Below are 21,102 nucleotides of genomic sequence, written 5' to 3'. Positions count from 1 at the left end.
TGCACAGGTTCCCTACCTGCCAACTGGTCCAGCCTGATGCTCTCTGGGAATAAACAGCACTCGCATGCTTGCCACACACACACTTTACATTTGCAAGTCCCCCTGACACACCAACATGAAACCTTGCCCTTCTGGTACCCCATGCTGGACCCAGCCCCCCCACACTTCTTACTGGCTGCTTCAGCTTGAAGATAGCTGCCAGATAACATGCACACCCAATGTACACCAGGTGTGGGGAAGGTACAGATGTCTTCCCCTATCAGTCAGCACCAGGCCCATGGGCTTTTACCCATGGTCCTATTCCAGCTGCAGTAACAGAGCACCTCACTCGCCTTGCTCATCCTGGTCCCTCTCAGTAGCTCAGCCTGAGACCTCCACTCATTCCAGTAGTTGACAGTACAGTCCAGGGGCACCTACAGAGTTAATAGATCTCTGTTAATATACCTTCTGTTACAACATGTATTAATACTCTGTAGTTAGTGCATTTATCACTGGCAATACTGAACCTGCTTCCTTGTTTCTTCGATAAACTGTGCTATGCATTACTCTGGATGTATAAATTCTTATTGAACTCAGGCAGACCTATAGTATTGGCTTGGCAAATCACACTATTCATCACCACTATTCAATCTGAGATCACATAAGTACATATTGAATGCTACCAGACCTATAGTGTTGAAAATGCACTATTTGTGAATCTTTGCTCATGGAATTTCTTATTGAACATGACCAGACTTACATTGCTGAATTGGCTATAATCAGAATTAAGCCCAGCCACAGCCAGCCCCTCTGATCTCCTAGGACTAGCAACAGGGTTTATCTTCTGCCAAATTTCCATGCCCTTAATGCAACAATGACATGCCCAGGAATGCTTTGACTTCAACTACAGATGTTGAGAATCACCTTGTTCCAGTTGCTGGCACCGCAGGCCGAGGGTCACCTACATTCCCTGGCTGACACCTGTTGGTGTTCCATATCCACTCACACTGGTCTCCCACGTGGCTAGCACTTAGTCCTAAAGGCACTCCCACACACAGCAAGTAGAGAATGAGATTACACAGACAGATAGCTAAGAAAAGATTTAATAAGAAGACAGGAAAAACTGCAGTGATTATGTGGAAGGCTAAAAGAAAAACCGACTGGCTACAGTGTGACTGGCAAATTTTATACCCCTTTTTGCCTTTTCCCCAGTTTGCTTCTTCCCCAGTCCTGTGCATCTAAACATTCTCTTTTAAGTTCTTCACAGGCCAGCAGCTTCCCCCATCAAGTATCCTCATGTCCCTTTTTTTTTCCTTCCATCATTTTTATTAATTGCAAAGTCACCTTTGCCTTCTCCATAGCTGAGTTTGCAGTTTCTTTGCAGCTCATCAATTAGTGGGTGGAGACTTTTGGCCTTTTACATTGTCCACATTATCCCTTATCTTTCAGCTTTCTATCTCTCTGTGGTTTTGCTTCTCCCTTTACTTATTATTCCCTTTGCATTGAAAGGTGCTTGATTGGATAATCTCAGTGAAGCAGACAGTCTCAACATACTCTTATGCATCATGGCTTATGACATTGGCCAGCTGCCTCGGCACCCCTGAGTGCCCAAAAGCAGGTCTCCTGGATTTGTGCACATCCAGTCTGTTGAAATGTCCCCCAGCTGATGCTTCTCTACTGAGAAGAAATATTTTCATTGCTTCAGAATTTTCTACAGCAAAGATGAATTTTATCAGCAAAGACCAAGGCAAAGAAGGCAGTGAGTACTTTGGCACTTCCTATTGTCTTTGTCACCAGAGCCCTCATCCCATTTAGTAGCAGGTCCGTATTTTCTCTAGTCTTCCTTTTTCTACTCATTTACTTGCAAAAGCTCTTATCGCCTTTCACACTCCTTTCCAGGCTCAACTTCTCATGGGTTTTGGCTTTTCTAACCCCCTCCTTGTGCATGCAAACTGTCTATATCTCTCCCAAGTCACTTGGCTCTGCTTCTACTTTTTTCATGTTTCCTTTTTTCCTAGTTTTTATATGCTCACCATTGTCAAGTTGAGCATCCCCAATTCCAAAGAAGGAATCTGTGGGTTGAAGCCAGCTCAAGTTCTTTGCTTTTTTCAGAGTTGATTTTTATTTGGCTGTTTGATAATCTGTGTTGAGCTGAGCTGCATATGCATTTTCCCCATGTTGGTATAACCAGCTCAGGAAGATAAATATCTTTGGTTAATTCAGGGAAGGCCATTTAAACCACTGGCAAATCCACACTTCTAATACAGCAGGTTATCTGAAATAAAGGCCACCTTTTAGTCCCTTTTGCGTTGGGATGAATTCAGTTTTCTTTGCAACGGTCTGTTACTCCCTACTTCTTCTCTGAGCTTCGTAAGTACATGCCTTTTGTCCTCTGTGACTTCTTAATTGTTCATGTCCACTTGACAAATCTTCTCCATCATTAGAAAGGGTTTGGAGAGTTTTTCCTCTTCAACTGTTGTCATAGCCTTTCACAAAGAAGGTGAAACTTTTTTGAGAATTTGAGAAATGCTGCCTTGGAGGGGGGAGGACACATGACATGTAATAGAGCTGTTTCAAATAGCCTGCTGAGTCTAAGATGTTCTCATGAAGAGAGTAAACTATTTTTTTTTTTTGTTATTTTCCACTTCTTGGTTTTTTTGTGAAATAAATTATATTTCAGCCATGCCTGCCAGTTCTGTCAGGTGGTGAAGCATGATTCATGGAAGACATGTTGTAGTACTACTTTTGTAGCAGTGAAGTCTGCCTATTAAAGGATAAATAATACAAATAAAAATTAAGAGAACAACTTTGTTATTAGTATAACTTTATTTTAAGTGAAAACCAACCTGATAAAAAACCTCTTATTTCCTTTCTCATCATAGCAAGAGTAATTATAATGAACCGGGCACTACTGATGAACAATGTTGGAAAAATGCAAGGTCAAGAACACGGAACTTAAAAATTATCTTGCTTTGTAAAACAGAAGAACATATCTGCACAGGCTGTAAATTTTTCTTGGCTGTTTTTCTCCAGATATTTTAAATTAATAAAGTTATAAACTTGTTACGTCTTACCTGTTTGAGTTTTTACCCCAATAATGATCAAGGAAAACCAAATTCGTTAATGCTTTGAAATCTGTTTCAAATTAAATTATGTAATATGTATTTGACCATTTGCTGATGGATTTTGGGTGAACATGAATTAAACTGTCTCTACCAATTTGAAAAGTGAAAGAAAAATTAAGGCATACCATTAAAAAAAAGATTAAAAATTACACTAGACAAAGATCTCCAAACAATGAAACACCAAAAGCAAAGCCAGACCAAACCAAACCAACAAAACCCCCCAAATCATCAATTTCAACACTAGTTACTGTAAGACAATATTTGGAGCTTTTTTTGCTATGAAGATTAGTCACATATTTAAATGTATTTCTGTATTGAAACAGAAAACTAAATTTATATATTTTTCTTCATCCTATTTTCAATTATATTTTTTAAGGATAGGGCTTACACAGGGTTTTACATTTTTACAGAAAAGGTTTTACATTATTACAAAACTTGATATGTGTTCATGGACAAGAGACAAACCCATGTTACTGAGATTTGATCTTTCCCTGATTTAATCTTTTGCTAGGCTTATTTCAAAGACAGCATTTCTATATAGCCTGAAGTCTTACAAGGATTGATAAAAATGTCTCGCTGACAAAGGAATACAATAGTAAGTACTTTATGCAATGAAGACCTGAACTAAAGATTCTGTATCTGTTAGGGATGATAATAATAGGTTTGCCTTAATAGAGATGTACAAGGAAGAAGAAACAAAAACAAAGCAACAAACTGACAGTATTTTCTTTAAATGCTAGCAGTGGATTGTTACACACTCTGAGAAGTGAATGAATATACATGGCATTCTGCCTTTGACATTAAATAACAAAATAAAACCCTTTTGATGCTCAATAGAACTTACTATGAGCAAAGGTAAACAGTTAATAGTTGTGGGTCAAAACAGATCCAAAATTTGCTAGGTTGCTTTAAGATAACTTTGCAAATAGTGCCATTTATGTGGAAGAAATATCTGATAACACATGGAATGCCAATTATGTGCAGTATTTATTTTGCTTTACCACATATCAAAATAATATAGATGAGAATAGTTAAGGTAGATGGAAAAGCAGCAAGAACAATGTCACAGGTAGAACTCACTTAGAAGTTAGCATCCAAAAGGAAGAGTTATCTCACAATTGCCGGGGTGCTGAGGACAACACACATCAGTGTCCCTGATGAATCTCAGCTGGGGCACCTGCTCTGCTCAAGGCCAGGACCCTATTTTGTCTCTGTAGAACCACAGTCTGACCCCAGTGTTGATGTGACGGCGCTTGTTCCTGTGCCTTGTGAGGAGTTCATTTCTGGATGAGCCTGTCAGGCACAGCTCTCCCCTTGATAAAAGAATGGAGGGACCCTGTAACCAGCTGAAGCTCTGCTCAACTTGCTGAGCAGTGGGGGAAAAGGCCCTTACCTCCACAGCATGAATGATCTTGGAGGTTGTTCTGAACATCCTGGTAGGTAGTCTTTGAAGAGTTTTTGAAGTCTGCCTCAATAAGTTAATGGAAAATCCAATAGATTTAAGCAATTTTGAAAATGTTATCTATTAATATTAAAATGTTTCAATAGCATTTGCATGCAAAGTAGGAAAAACAACTGGGGTCTTACAAGTTTACAACAGAGAATGTTGTAAAAATGTAGCTCTTGATACATGGCAGTATGTTTGGGGATTTTTTTTCCCCTCATATAGCATGTTTATTAATCTGGCAGTACCCTATACTCAAAGCCAGAACTTTATGTTCTGAAATAGTTAGTTTTCCTATCCTCCATGTTTATCCACTTCTTTAGAGCCAAAGATGGAGACCTTTTTCTGTTCCTAGTACCAGGCTAGCAAATCATCAGACCAGAAATTTCAAGTTAACCAAAAAAGTTATTTTAGACAGAACTCAGAGTGTTTGCCTGGCCCCAAGTGAAATAATCAGGCTAGTTGCTCTCAGAGTACCAGTCCACTGGAGTACACTGAAGGTTGCATCTCATAAGGTCTCCAAACCGGTCAGTTGTGTATTCAAGGATAACATAATCGTTCATCGTAATGCTGTCATTGTTCTTGGCAATGGTGGACTCCCAAGACAGCTGGCCATGGCCCTTTTCCTGCTGCTTTTGACTTTGAGGGCAGGGTAGCATTTTGCATGAACATGTTTTGCAGTTATTTGTATGACTACAAAGTATTTGCTGACATTTCCGAATGAAATATATTATTTTTAGTCCTTTTAACATACACACACACACAAAAAGAAACATTATTATGTTCTAAGCAAGTTTCAATTTGTTTTACCTAAAGAAGGAAAGAAGTGGAAAAACATGGAGGATAGGATAGCAAACTATTTCAGAACATATATTTTAGACTTTGAGTATAGTGTACCATCAGTTAAATAAACATGCACTGAGCATAGTAGAAGTCTGCATTTTTTAGAATCATCTATTTTTACGAAGTCCTAATACAGCAGAACAAATAAACAATTTTTAAGCACGCACAGGACACTGTAAACAACAAGTTGTTTTAGAACTTGAAGTCCAGCTATTTAGTTTCAAAAGGAAAAAAACAAAAAAAAACAACAACAAAACCAAAAAAAAAAGCCCCACAACTAAATACTGGTGAATTAATCAAGAAGACAGAACCTTTCAGTTAAAATCAGAACTCATAGGACAGAGGATAAACATAGTCACACTAATAGTGAGCAGTTCTGCAGATAAGTAATCTACCATGTATCACCAATATTGCTGTAGAATAGCCTCAGCTGTGAAGAGCATTCATCAGATCAGGTGATGGCAGACTCCTTTCTGCTGTGAATGCTAAGATCTCAAGGCCATTTCTATTTTGCTATGACACATAAGACAGTCAAGGGTGCACATGAAATTGATGTGATGGAATCCTTCAAAGTTTACTTAAACAATAAGATAATCTTTCTTTAGGAGAGTAATTAAGCCTAACAACCATCTTTTAATAGCTACTGATGCCACCAAGAAAGGAACAAAACCAGAAATGTTGAAATAGTGTTAGGTATTTAGATCATTTTACTGGATAAGGGATTTGTCCATTTAAGGTAATGTATTACCTTTCTAGTGATATTTCATATCAGGTGCTATATCGGAAGTGAGAAAAAAAAACTGCAATAGGTAGGTACACTGAGGCTTGGATATATTTTTGTTTGGAAGTCTCATTTTATGAAATTAAAACAGGTTTTGTTTATGAAAGCCCTATCTTATATAATATCCTTTTTGGATTAGCTCAATTCTGTCTTATAAATCTGAGCTCAGTGTTAGCTGACTAATATTTGAAAAAAAAATTACAAAACACAATATTGTTTAGAAGACTGTCATAATCAAGAAGTTCACCATTTATTTATTCTCCTGCCTTTAAGAATGAATCTTTGCCTGCTCGTAATCACAGATCCTTGTGTGTTGCTGAAATGATAAGGAAAAAGTAGAGCAAATCGTATTTTTTTACCCATTCTAAAAAAAAGAGACTCAGTAAATATTGTCTGTTGGTCCTGTCTACATGCTAATTCTAGCAACACTGTGAGCTAAAGAGCCCTTTTCAACTTTTAATTAAAACAAACAGTGTCTGGGATAGTTAGGGAAAAGCTTATAATACTTCGAGTCATCTCATGTTTGCTTTATGTTAACTTTGAAATCGTTCAAGTTAGACAGTGCTGAATTTTTAATAAACATTGCTATAGCATGGTGATGGTGTCACTCTACATTTTATTACCTATCTGATCTCAACCAGATAATTTTCTTCTGTGTCGCTGTCAGTATTTTTTAATTTTGTTGGTTTTTTTCAATTTTTGTCTTTATATTACTATTGTTTTGGGGTTTTTTTTAATTATTGTTGACCAGATATTTTTACTCTTTTTGATATTCTTGCCTTCCTGAGCTCAGTAGAAATGATGGTAGGCATGATACATATGCAGAAATCATAAATTTACCTCAGATCGCCAGTTAAATGCTGCAGAACCATCCAGGGAAAATGTGACCACCTGGCCAAAGAGATAATAACTGTTAAATAAATGTTAAAACTTTTCTGTTTTCCTCTTGATGTTTGTGTGAGAGGTTAATCAAAAGTTGCCACTTAATGTTTTCCTCCTCAAATTTTCCCAGAAATTAAAAAAAAAAAAAAAAAAAAAATCCTTGGAATTTTCATCAGGTTTATTTCCCACATTTTACCTGCTGAATTAAAACAGAATAAATAGCATCTAATTGCTGGGTTGTTTTCTCTAACAGTTAGTTTCCTTAGTTTCCTTCTTTCATTTTTTTCTCCTTCCTTAATTAGTTTTTCACAACATCCTTACTAAGAAAATGGACTATGCAATAAAAAAATTTACAGACACCTTCCCCATTTTTTGATGACACTCATTTTGACTGCAGCAGCAAGAAAATTTCTAAAATTATCTAATACACAAGAAATAAAGTAATAAAGATACTGCTTTGCTATCATAAGAAAAATAAAGATGTACACCAATTACTGCTAGTATCTCTAGAAGATTAATGAGTATAATTTTCATGCTAAAAATACATACACAATCAAATTATTTTCAGAATCTTTGACATAATTTTGTATAATGGGAATTAGCAGAAAAAAATAAAAGGCATCTTTAGATTTTGGTTTATTTATACAATTTTGTATACTTTTTATTGAAGAGAGAAACTGATTTACAGACAAAGCTGATACTAGGCTACTTTTTTTTTTTTCTTGTTCTTTGAAGAGTTGGTTTCAGTTGTGGTTGCCTCAGGCTAGAATGAACTTGACATTATTTCTGTTAATGTTTTAGTTTTATGCTTTCTCTACTCATGAGATATGTTAGAAATAGGATTTATTCACAAGAAAAAAAAGGAATAAATCTGGTTACCTCACTCCTTGTTTTCATAAGCATCCATAAAAATATTCCAGAGGATACTTTTCCCCAGTAGGACAAGTTGCAGGATTGCTCTGATACATTGTCAGTAGCTTTATGTTTTGATTCTCTTATGTTATGAGAAAGAAGTGTCTGAGCATACATACAGTCTTCTTTGATACTGCCCTAAGGAACTGGTGGATTTTAAAGGAGCTGAAATTCAGCAGCAATGCTGTTTGCATAGAAAAATATGGGGGATATAGGTAGTAAAATGATAATGGCAGAACAGTTCCAACACTGGTGAAATTAAAATCCATGGAAGCACAGAAGATTTCTAGTTTACCTTGAACATCATTAAGGGAATATAATGTTAGTAAGGAAGAAGAAAATGGAAATAAAAAATTTTAAAAATCTTTAGAAAATGAATGGTCAAATGTCCACAGAAAGATTTGAAAAAGGCACCAGAGAGCACTGCAAAGTCTTGGCACAAATATAACCAAAAGAAAGTATGAGGAAGAAGGAAATTATATTTTCTTTACAACAGCTTGTCTGTTGTGAAGAGTTAGTGAGAGACAGCATGTTTCTTTTCCTCTTAAGAAAGTATCTTAAAATAATTAGAATAGTTATTCAGAGATTGAATAAGGAGATTATTTAGAATGATGAAACAATTTTGAAAGTGCGAGTGTCTAGTGAAAAACCTAGTGAAAGAATTAAAATATCTATTTTAAAGTATCTGGGAACATGTCTGTAAAATAAATCTAATTAATGAATATGTAAATCTGGGACAAGAATTAACATACTCTGCATGGGAGTCAACTCTCCCATCCCTTCTGGAGCTGAGCAAGAACAGATGCTGGTAAGCATCTCCCCATAAGTGTAAATGTGTTTGTGTATATATAATTAAGAATATACATATATATGAGTGGGGGTTTTTTTCAGATCTGATCATTAGAAAGGCTAATTCTATTGAAAGGGTCAATTCAGTTCTATCAATGATTCCAACAGGGACAATATTTGGCTTGTAATAATCTACTACTGAGCAACCAAAGTCTTGGCTCAGGGAAAGCATGTGAAATTGCATATCTGACCTCCAGCCTTCTGTCTACAATAATGGATTCTTGCGTGTTATCAAGCAGGCGTGCACATTTTGTAAGGTGCTTTCAAAAATCTCTCCCTGAAGAGAAAAGATGAAATCTTAAAGAGACAGACACTTTTCATATGCACAAAATGGGAGAAAACTCAAAACATAAATACTAAACAAAGATGACTTGACTGAATTTCCTGCTGATGGGTAAATACAATTATGCAACATCACGAACTGCAACTCATTCTGCAGTGGAACACCTAAAACCAAAAAGCAGAAATCCTTTTATTATCATGCCTGAGAAAGAGGACATGACATGTATTATGTTAATAAAAGGATGAGAAAATTATCATTCTCTCAAATGATTCTCATAAAATAGTGCAGTGTACATGCGTCCTACAGTATGTACTGCATGCAAATTATTTGTTAAGGGGAAGATAACTTACTTTAGCAGAAAAAGATTTTAATCTTCATATGAAAACTTCAGAGCGAGAATCTTGTGATTGTGATAGAAATATAATAACAGACAATTTAAAAATATAATTATCATATTAATGTATTACATACCAGTGAGAAATTATGTATATTCTCTCCCCACTTAGAGATGAGTTAATAATTGAAGAGAAATGGTCTTTTAGAAAACCCTGATGGTTACACAGAAATAACATGCATTCTTTTCAACATTAAAAAGAGGAAAAAAAATTAAAAAGTGATGTTAACATGTTCCATATCCTGAAGGAAAAGGAGATGAGTGAGTGTAGAATAGATAGCAAAAATACCACACTGGTAAAGCACAGCAATGATAATTCTCAGAAAAGGTCCAGTTTAGTAACAACAAGCAAAGTCATTCACGTCCTGTAATGCATTAAGGATCCCTGAGGATAGTTTAACGTTCAATTACACCACACAGCAGACATGCATGAACTGGAAGGGTACAGAACCTGAGGCTCTTCTGCTTTTGGATCACAGCTTTCTGCCCACCCCAGCTTCCCTCAGAATAATAGCTGACTGGAATGATAAATGTCATCTTATAAGAGGAATGAGCAGGTTTATAAACATACATTTCTGTGTCTACTGCATCGCTGTTGCACAGGGATTTGACCATGAAATATAAAATATTGGCTGTGACATTTGAAATGGTTTGTATTTTGAACAAATTTGCTTGGTATTGTGATATAAATAATTATTCCTTCAACAATCAATATCTTAAAAAATTGACTAATTGAAGACCATTATCTCTCACATGTTTTATTTTCCAAAATACTTCATGTTGTAAAGAATAAAACAAAAAAAAGTTGTGTTTTATTTCTACAGCACATTTCACTTAAAACAAGGTGTGGTACCAATGAAAATTTAAAATACTCAGCCTGTTTTACCCAAAAAGAAATTCTTATATTATTTAGAAAAAACAAGTACAATAATGCTAAGCCCCAGCTCACTTGGTGAGTTTAAGGGAAAGGTAATTAGATTGACTCTGGCGGTGCATGGGAGAAACAGCAAAATTCTCAGGACATTGAATAACAATCTTTTACTTGTAAACTTTAGAACATTAAGATAGAATAAGGTACTTGGCAAATCTTAAAGCAACAACCAGACAAAGTAAGGCACTTACCAAACTTTATCTTAGCAAACTTATCCAACTTTAAGTTGTCCAGACACAACAAGGCACTTACTAAGGCATTGACTGAAATCTTTTAGTCTGGTTACAAGATACGTCAAGAAGAGGAAGTTAGGAGAAGAAAGAGACAGACAAAGATATTTATGTATAGTCACTCCTTCAGATCCAGCATGGTCTCAGTTGCTTTTAAATCCAAGGCAGTGGCGTGCACTGCCCAACACTTGTATCGCTGTCTTTTTACCTGTTCTGGTGTCTTGGGGCCCTCCCTCAGGTGGGTGCCTGCAATTTAATATTCCCCTCAGGAGACATGAGGTAGGCTGGCACTATATTGTGGTTTTCAGTGTGCCACATGCTCAGCAGCTGTTTTGGGACCAGACCAGAGGCTCCATGAGGCAGAATGTGGAGCAGTGCACTGTCCCACCTATGCAGAAATCACCCTGAAATACCCCCACACACACACTTTCCACCTGCTTGTTTTGAGCAAGTTAGCCATTCTTCCAGTCTCCTACAAGCAACCATTTCATAATATTAAGCTTATTTTGAGACATACATGTTTGCAACAGAAGTGTTCATTAATAATAATTAAACCCTTAGAAATGTTGAAAAATAACAATTCAACAACCCACAAAACATATTTCCATCTCTTTATCACTGGGTAAGGCACGCTGAAGCACCTCCCAAACATCTAAGTATCTTCTGTAACGAAGCAGAATTTGCCAAATACAGGTAATTGTAAACGAAATAAGAAACGGGAGGTGGCAAAGTGCAGACTTCTTACAGCAGATTCTCCACCCATTTGTTTGGTTTTTAACATTTGTTTCCTCTGAGTGATTTCTAATTGAAGACAGCTCTCTGCCTGACATTAAGTTTTGAGGTAAGACATTGATTTCACATTCTGTCTTCACAGGGGAGGTTTAACATCACACTCTTCATCAATATGGTTTTCCAACATTCAGCCAAAGCCAGTTTACTTAAGATATATTTGTAAATATGAATGTAAACAGAATCTTATTCACCAGACTTTCTACAGAAGAAGAGAGATTAGAATAACATTAACTTTTAGCTCAAATATACAAACCCAAAGATAAATTTAATTTCACAGAAGATCCACTTACATAATCCTTGAGAATAAAATAATCATCAATTGGATTTTTCTTTTTCAGGTGGAATGAATAGTAACTATTTGGAGAGGGGGGTGTTGTAATTTTTTTTTAATTTTCTGTTGCATACCTCTTCCACAGATTGAAGTATCCTCTTTATGGCTGGTAATTAACCAGACTTCTTTCAGATCATAACATATGGCTGACATGACAGCAGAAATCTGAACAGATGTATTTCCTAAATCATTTGAAGCATGAATTACTTAGGCAAGTCCTATGCCTTTGGGATTTGGTTTAGCTGACCTCTAGGTATTTCAATGATTGCATAGGATGTTTCACCATAACAAGCCTTTCAAGATGAAAGAGCAACTGTTCAGTTTGTCATTTTAATCCCACAGTGTGAATTAAAAGATTACTTCAGTAAAGTTATTTTATATCAAGCTGTCCTAATAACGTGGACCAATGAGTCATTTTGAGGACTAGTAAAATATTATGCAATCATTCATATGAATCTTTAAATGATATATATTATAGGTCTTTAACTCTTTTGTCTTTCAGTGCTCAAACTCGAGTTACCTATCATGAACCTTACAAAGAGAAAATACGAGTTCAATTTTTTTCTTCTTAAGGAGTATCTAATCAAAGGACACTTACTTATTTGTGGAAAGACAGGAGCAAGATTTCTAGTTTAAGATCTAAAATACTTTTATCTATGTTAGAAAATTGGTCATTCAATAACAACCAGGTGGCTCTTATCCACGTGACCGGTTTAAACTTGACTGCGTGAATATATAAGTTAAATAAGCAGGATCCATATGTCCATAGGTCCTTTGATACATATCTTGTTGTTAAATACACTACATACAAAGTGTCTCAGATTCAACACCAAGAAAGAAAATACATTAGGAGAAAGAGAAGTAACTAGGAGAACTTTGTTCCTGGAGAAAGGAGATGGCATTCTTCAAACATTCTGTATTCTACATATGTACAGGCAGGATTTGGTTTGAATTAAACTCAATGCCTCTTTTGCATAAAATGAAAGCCTTGTCATACAGTAGGAGCTGAAGAACCACCTGAATGTAAGCTTGCATTCAAGTCTTCAACCAGAGAAATTCTTGATTTTTTTTTCACCATTTATCCCATTCAACGCAGGAAATGAGGGGTTCCTCATTCTTACATCCTATAATCTAGAGATTAGGATGCTGTATTGCTAGGTGGAAATTTTTGGTGTGATAAGAACAAAGAAACCTGGTGACTCATTTTCTGTCTTTGCTTTGGGAAGCTCAATATATAGAATACTATTTAAGAATAGTATTAAGAAGTAATAATTAAGAAGTAATAAGTATTAAGAAGAATAAATTTTGTATAAATCTTAATACATTTCTAAGAGGTAATATGATACTTGATTTATCTAGCTGATAGAAGAACACAAAAATATAGTCATAATTTTGTTAAGAGATGTTGAGAAACATTACTGACCTAAAGTAATGTGTTAACGTGTTTATGTAGTCAAGTTTTAATTACTTTTTCGGCATTTTGTTGAGGATTTCCTTCCTGTAGAGTGTGTCCTTTCACTGTACCTACACCTCTTTTGCACTTATTCACATCCATTCTAGTAATTTTTATTTTCTTGTAAATTACTATTCATATATTTCTCAAAGACAACCAGCAGGACTCCAAGAAAGTCAGACATTCTGTCAAATAATCTGAAATTTCACAACTAAAAAGTTATTCTGCAGAAAGGACTATATGCTTCTCAAATTATGTTTAATACTTTTTTTTTTTTCAGCTAGTCTAAGAATACCAGATTAGATATTTGTATTTTCTTTATTTATCTAGAAAGAGGCAAAAGATAAGCATGGTACTTTCCTTTAACATTAACAATCGTTATACAGATAGACAATTATTACTGTCTTAAATAACAATATTTTAAAAATGTTTTATTGTAGCCTTTGTTTGCAGAAATTTTTTGTCTCATTTGATCTATGTTATTTCTAATGCATATGGTCTACAGAAAGAACATGCAGTAGAACAAAGTGTTCATACAAATCTTTAGCAAAATATTTACTTCAGTTCTCAGGAGACTTCACAAAGTACATAATTACTGTTTCTGGGAAATTTTGGAAAACATTCAGTAAAAAGAAGGATCTTTATGGTAAATACTGCGTTTCTCTCTCTTTTGTTTTTTATTCCCTCTCCCCTCCCCTCACACCCATTCCCTCTTCCCTTCCCCCTATCCCCCCACCCAGTTTAGCTGCTCATCTGTGAGAGCCTTAACTGCTGCCCTTTTATCATGTAAAATGGACAGATGGATTAGACCTTTTCAAACCGAGATAAAAGCAGAGAAGTTAGGAAGGAATTGTAGTGAAGGGATATTTCCTTCTATAGAGGAGTAGACTCAAAATTGCACAGTAACAACATAATTGATGAATTTATGATTTTCAGCTTTCCTATCCAATCCATATCTGCTGTTCTTATACTGTTACTGGTAATTGTACATGATGATTTATCTTGTATTCTATTATCCAATTAAAATTGTGTTGATACATACCTCTTCCTGAGCATTAAATACATATGATGAAATGATTATTTAGCTATTATTCAGTTATTTATAAAATAGAAAATGATTTCCAGTGAATTAAAACATTGAAATAAGTAGAACAAATATCTCCACAGATAGACTGCTCAAGAATAGTGAAAACCATCTTTCTGATAGCCACAGTATCTATGTATTTAGGAAACATTTGTAGCTAGACATTCACCCTCTTTGACTTCCAGAAAAGAACATATAAGATATTATTGAGCTTATTCACATAGCAACCCAATATAAAAAAGCCGGCATCTCGCTGATTAGTCCTGCTTTCTTCACAGCATTTTGAATACCAAAGGAAGACTGCTGAGTTTTCCTTTCCAATAAAGAAAAGTCCTACATTTCTTTATACCTACTGCAGATTAGATTTTACACTCATCTAGCCAATTACTTTCTAAAAATGAACATTAAAAATCTTTTCTCACTAGGCTTGTGTTATATAAGTTAGTGCAAGAGAAATACAGTCTTTTTTTTCCCCTGATATCTTTTGTTGTTCTTGGAAACTGAGCTGCAAAAACTTCAACTGGGACTCCTAGATAATATTTTTAATCTCTTAATTTACTTGAAAGTTGGTGTTATATATAGTTATGGTCATATAGAAAGTTATGGTTTATATATATAAAAAAACCTCAAGTCTTCTCACGTAATCATTAAAGCATTCTTTCAGAACTAGTGTAAGCTGTGGAAGTAGTTTGAAATTTCTAGAGAATATGTCTGATAGGTTGTTAAAATAGCACTGAATAACTTACCACTCCAAAATTTAGTTTTGAAGTAAAGGAATTTTACTTTTTTAAAAAATTTATCTTCTTTGATTATATATGTGCCCATTTTTTCTCTTATTTTATAATGTAAATTTTTCTTTTTTATTTAAGGAGATGAACATCAATGAAATTGATTCAAGAGTCCTTCACTGCACATAGAGACATACATGCACTCTGTTAATGATGTACTTTTATAAGCTATAGAACATCCCAAAAATAGTACACCAAAGGTGGGATTCACCTCACTGAACTCTACTATCCTACAGTATAGAATCCCCATCTGAGTTGATAGTTTAACCTTCCATTTAATTTGGCCTATTTTAGTTATCTATTTTAAGATGATATGAACTGAGCCAGTTACCTTGAAGGATGTATTAGAGGTACATAGGGAAGCAGACATTCAGCAGAGGCAACACAACCAAAAATCAGGTAGGGAAAAATTAGGAGCAAGTGCATGCATTACCTTCACAGAGCTAGGATGTTTTCCACACAGGATTCCTTAGGAAATATCTCATTTGGTTTTACATAAAAATGGATTAAATATGCCTGTCTCTGTTCTCTTAAATTTGCATTGTAATACATACTTATGGAGGTTCTGTAGCTTTGATTAGGACAGCTGAGTTTTCAGTCTGTATTTTGCATAGGTTTGTTTGTCAGATTTTTTTTTTTTTAAATACACATACTGGAAAAAATTTACAGTCAATGTTGTCCAGGTTAACTGGGGAATACAGGAGTTGTTATGATATCTCAGAGAAGACTCTTCCAGGAGCTTTTTTGTCCTGAATTTTTCATCTCAGGAAGATGTTAAATGTCTCTACTTTCCTTATGTGCTCTCAACCCTGCTTCTAGCTCCAACCTTCTAGTCTGTCTTTGATTCATTGCAAAAAGCAAAAAAACATTTAATGTCATCTTCATTGTGCTTGAAGGTGTAACATAATCCTCGGTACTCAGCCCTAGGTGGCACGTCTGACACCCAGCATAACAGAAGAATATATATGCTTATTATTTATCTTTTTATAAAGAGCTGTCCGTGATGATGGATCAGTTGAATACATATCATCAGTTTCGTCTGTCTCCTCTCCATGTGTTAACTGTAGATGTATTTTCTAGCATTTATGTTAAGTTCCTACCCAAGAGAACATGAATTTAGCAAAATATTGATGATGAAATATTACTATTGGTGTTCATGTAACACTCATCTTTGAAAAAAATCTCATTTGAGGGGTGGGAGGAATAGTTTAGCTGACTTTAGCTGCTGAAGGTGGATGACTTTCATACAAGTCATTCAGAGTGGGTTGAATTACTTTCCAAAGGCACGTTTCTTTCTCTAACAGCTATATAGACATCTAAAGTGACTTGCATAATCCAGACTCCTACCTTTTAGGTCCTTAAAAGTCGCTTAAAATGAGTTTCTGCTCTTAAGTGGGCAGAAATTGATCCTGCTTATGTTTAGTAAGTGTCAAGCATGATTTTAATGCAACTGCTTAATGAAATAAATTATGTAGTATCTCATTATTATATCTATTGTTATTGTTATAAAATGTAAAGATACATTTGCAAAAGTTTTAGTAGTGAAGAAAATGTATATTTAAATAACATTGTTTTGAACGATAGGTAAATTTTATGCAAATAAAAAAGTTTAGTTATTAATTGTGTGGTTTTATTTCTTGGTTAATGTACAAGGATTTCAGAGATGTATCATTTTTGTACACAAAAAAACCCAAAGAAACTTAAACTGTTTGTGGTGGGTTATCATTGGCCAATAGCCACATTTCCACACAGTTGCTCCTTCCCTTCCTCTCCTTAGCATGGCAGGGGGAGAAAAATAGTATGGGAAAGGTCATATGTTGACATAAGGACAGAGAGGTTGCTTTTACAATTACCCTCATTGGTAAAACTGAATAGAAATGGGGAAAATAAATTTAATTTATTGTCAGTTGCAATATCTTTGGGTAGGGAGAAACTAAAGGAAATATAGCAATAACAGCTTTCCCCTCTCCTCTTCCCATGCTCAACTTCACTCCTCTTCCAACATCTCTTCCAACAGAGGCTATTTCTCCCTTCCCCTGCTGAAAACATCTTGACATCTGTAGCCAATATATTGGTTTTTCACTCCCTGTTTTTTTTTGTTTCCTTACTTTTATTCTTCTCAGTCTGAAAACAAATCGTCTTCTGGCAAATAGAACTGGATGCGTCTATTTTAATATGTACAATATAGAGAAATGTAAATAAAATCTGGAAATAAGAGCAGTAGAAAATCACTTCTCCTATTCTACAGTCTTGGTTCAGCACAGTGAATTTTATGAAGATTAATACTGGCTCCTAATACCGTCTCTGATGTGCATGTGCAGCTTTAGGAAATCCTTCAGTGCCTACAAGGAAAGATATGCCTTCCTAAGAAGGCATAAAAAAGTAATAGAGATATTACTGTATTTATATTCAAGCATGAGTGGTGTATGACAAGTTCACTAATGAAGAACAGTATTCTGAATATTATTCCCAAAAGAAATGAGAAGTATTTTTACACTGCCTGCATGGAAAGCAGCATCAGACTGAAACTGTCCTCTTAATTTTTTACTTTGCTCACCTTAGTATTTGTGAGCTGCTTACTTTACTTTCCATTAGCCTTGTGCATTTTATTTATTTATTGCTCTGATGTTATTTGTCATCGAAAGTCCTTATTATTCCCAGGATGCTGATGCAGTAAAGTGAAGTTGAAATAAAGGGTCTAAGTTTGAATTCCAAAGTTTAGACTGATCTACTAATATAACTTTTATTTTGAAAGCTTAAACTTTTACTGTGTGTTTCATAGGTATGTTGAGGCTACTTATTTCAGACAAAAAGTTGGGCCTGCTGCTCAAATGTCATACTTAATTTCCCAGCATGGGTTTAAAGAAACAGAAAGACAATAACAGTCAATACTGTCTTACTTTTGGAAATGACAAAGGTCAGCTACAGTTACTACCAATAATATTTTCAAATGTAAAACTCCAGTACATATATTTTCTCATGATTTACTTCCAGAAATATCTTAGTGATTTTAGTTATTTAATTGTAAATTCACAGAGCCTGAAGTAGTCTTTGTAGGCACAAAGCATGATGGATCTTCAGGGGTGACTAAAATAAACACTGAAAAAAACCCCTCAGTTAACCACAGCAGTTTATATAGAATTTATTATTGTTCTCAATGCAATATTCCGTGAGAATAATATTTTCCTACATTTCTGGCTCATAAGCTTTGAAATTTGTTGTGTTCCCATGTAGACTGATGTTGGCATGTAATCTCTCAGATTGTGAAAGGATGACGTTATAGGTATTTACTATAGGCTGGAACACGATGTAAACACAGTAACTTGACAAAGTCTTTTAAGTTCTCAGTGGTGACATTTAAAATCATGAAACCTCAGTTCCAAGTTTGTGTTACTTCAGGAAGTAGATTGTCTTTAGGTCTGAAAGGTATTTTAGTAATGACTTCTTAACATGATGTCTTTTTCATGGAAGGTCTAATGTGCCTGATTCTAATATCATTTATACCATATTAGCATTTGGTAATTATTTTTCATAGAATTTCTCTTTTATCACTGTTTGATATGTGTAAGCTTTATAATGCTGCAATGTCACAATTCTAACACATTTGACAGAATTATTTATGGGGAAAAAAGGTTTTTCCTGCCTAAAATTACACAGCAACATAAGAATGCATAGTTATTTAAATGGTTAATGCTGTATCAGAATACTGCTGAAACCAAATGAAATATGCAGGGAAATGCAGGTACATTTAAAAGGAAATTGCAAAGAGGCTACATAGCAGATATATCATACAGACAGGCATTTATAAAAATATACTGTTTAAATATGCTATTCAGTCATGAAAAATTTGATTTAATTGTTAAACTGATGTGATGTAAGTTTTCAGATTCTGACTAAATTTTGATACATTTTCTCTAAATCAAAATTAGGGATAAAAAATAAAGGCCTCTGATATCTTTAAAAATGACTTTTTTTTTTAATATTCCAAACCTAAAAGGAAAGTATTTTGTACATGAAATATTTCTGGAATGTTGGATCAGGATTTCAGGTAATCCTGATCACTATATACCACAATTATTTGGCCTGATTTAAAATTCCCTTTGAAACTAAACTTCTAGTGGAGGTAATCAAAATGAAGCTTGACTAAGTTGCTCAGGACTGGGATGATCACAGTGTGCTGCCAATGGTTTTAAATTGTGCAAGCAGTAGAATGATAAAATATAATCTGTGCCAGAGTAGAAATGTGTGTTGCTTCCTTTTACCTGTCTCCAAGATAAACCTTCAAATGCAAGGAAAAAGGCACAGCTCCCTGAGGACTGCAGTGAGTTATAAGTAGCAAGACTGGAAGAGGAAAACAATCTGTTTGAAATACAAAAGTTTAAAGACCTTATTATGTCACGCTTCAAGGTGGGAACATAATTTGCACATGAAAATAAGGACATATCTGCAACTAAGTTAATTTAAGTGTGATAAAACTCAAGTGAACAAGTAGGAAAAAAACAGCAAGGAGGAACCTCTAAAACCTTATGACATTTGTAGTGCAGAAATAATTTTTTTTAAGTATTTTAAATAAAGTGATTGATTATATCTTTATTTTACATGAAAATCATCTTGAGACCCCAAGTTTATCTCCCTGAACAGATTCAACTTGCATTCTCACAGCCTAGCTTTAGACATTCAAGCACACTACCTGGAGTATTTTAAAGTTCTCTTAGGCAAAGAGGCTTCAAGGGTTAGCATACCATTGAACATACCAGATGGACTGTCCCCAGGCTACCTATCAGTAGTGTACTGATGAGAAGCAGTTGTTGGGATAGGATGTGATGACAAGGCAGGTGGAAATCCTTGAAATGCTTATTACTGTTGTTTTGAAAAATACTATTCAACTGAGCACAATTGTGCACCTGCCCCTGAGGCTGCCATAACAGGACACAGAATCATTATATTTGCCAATCTTTGACTTTGAATGTAACTGAAATGGAGTTAAGAGAATTTTTGTTACTTTAGAAAAAAATGGAATTTGGTTTTAAATTTGCACACAATTTATCTAGAGTATAAGAGCATATCATAGTGATGCCTTTTCCTGGTCTTAAAAATCAAGAGTCAAACACGGTTAGAAGAGAAAAAAGGATTTTACCTTGGTATTTATTTTAAGGATCCTTAGGTGCACACATCCAGGTCAAATGCACCAAAATGCACACCCCCAAAAGATCTGGTATATCATTGTAGGTTTTACTAATTAGCATATCTATCAAAAATTCCCCAATGAGAGGCTGGAGTGAGCCCCCCCCCCAAGGAACATTCCCCTGAATGGTTCTATCTTAATTTACAAAATGTGTTCTGGCGGGGACCTTGGGGTCTGGGGCACACTGATCCCTAACTACGAAGCTTCCAAAATGTTTAGTCTCCTAGCTTGACAAACAAGTCCAAGAATGTAGGCTAAAAAACCACTAAGAATACAGAAGTTATAAAAAGGTATAAAAGGGGTATAAAGGAAAAGACAAAAAATCGTCATGGCATCAATAGGGATGCAGTGCATCATTGCATAACAGCTAGATGATAATTAATTTAGAACTGTGAAATGGAAAGCTCACATAACCTGGATTGTCATTAGCTGATGCCTTACTTGCCTAATCTCTTTGTTTTCCAAAGAATATACACTGATTTCTGAAAACACTTTCAGACATATTGTGCTGGTCTTTTTTATGCTCTTTGTCAGTTTGTGATATTCCCTGACTCTTTACTATCATTGCTGCAATTTTGTTTGACAGCAGTGATGTGTGTTTCTCATGGAGCACACAGCCGGTCCAGGAAGCTGCACCATAGGTCAAATCCCCAGTGCTCTTACTCTGCTCTAATTTTGGATGTAATCCAAGAAGAAAATTGTCTCAGTCAAGATATACTAAAATACTGATCACTTGTTTTCAGTTTGTGGTAGTCAGTCCTTCAGCAGCTTCTTACATTATGATGGTTAAACTTACCTGATGACATTTTCATAAAA

The sequence above is a fragment of the Corvus moneduloides genome, chromosome 2, assembly GCF_009650955.1.
Source record: "Corvus moneduloides isolate bCorMon1 chromosome 2, bCorMon1.pri, whole genome shotgun sequence".
Lineage (NCBI taxonomy): Eukaryota > Metazoa > Chordata > Aves > Passeriformes > Corvidae > Corvus > Corvus moneduloides.
This window is presented reverse-complemented; position numbering follows the sequence as displayed.